Below are 247 nucleotides of genomic sequence, written 5' to 3'. Positions count from 1 at the left end.
AAAATATCCATAAACCTTGCACAAACACCTTTCTTACGCATCTCTCGCCTTTGCCTCTACAAAGTCTCTCGTGATAAAAAAAAAATGTTGTAAGCGATCGTAACAGAACAGCGACATCTACCAGCGATCGCAGGCACTAGAGGCAGCTGTACGTTAACACTGAGTGCCAATATTGAACGAGGCTCCAAATATTTGCACATCTTTTGTAGCCCATTCCTTGTGCAAGATTCACATTTTATTAATGATA

Source organism: Penaeus monodon, chromosome 29 (assembly GCF_015228065.2).
Source record: "Penaeus monodon isolate SGIC_2016 chromosome 29, NSTDA_Pmon_1, whole genome shotgun sequence".
NCBI lineage: Eukaryota > Metazoa > Arthropoda > Malacostraca > Decapoda > Penaeidae > Penaeus > Penaeus monodon.
The sequence above is the reverse complement of the archived record's forward strand: the minus strand, read 5'-3'. Positions refer to the sequence as shown.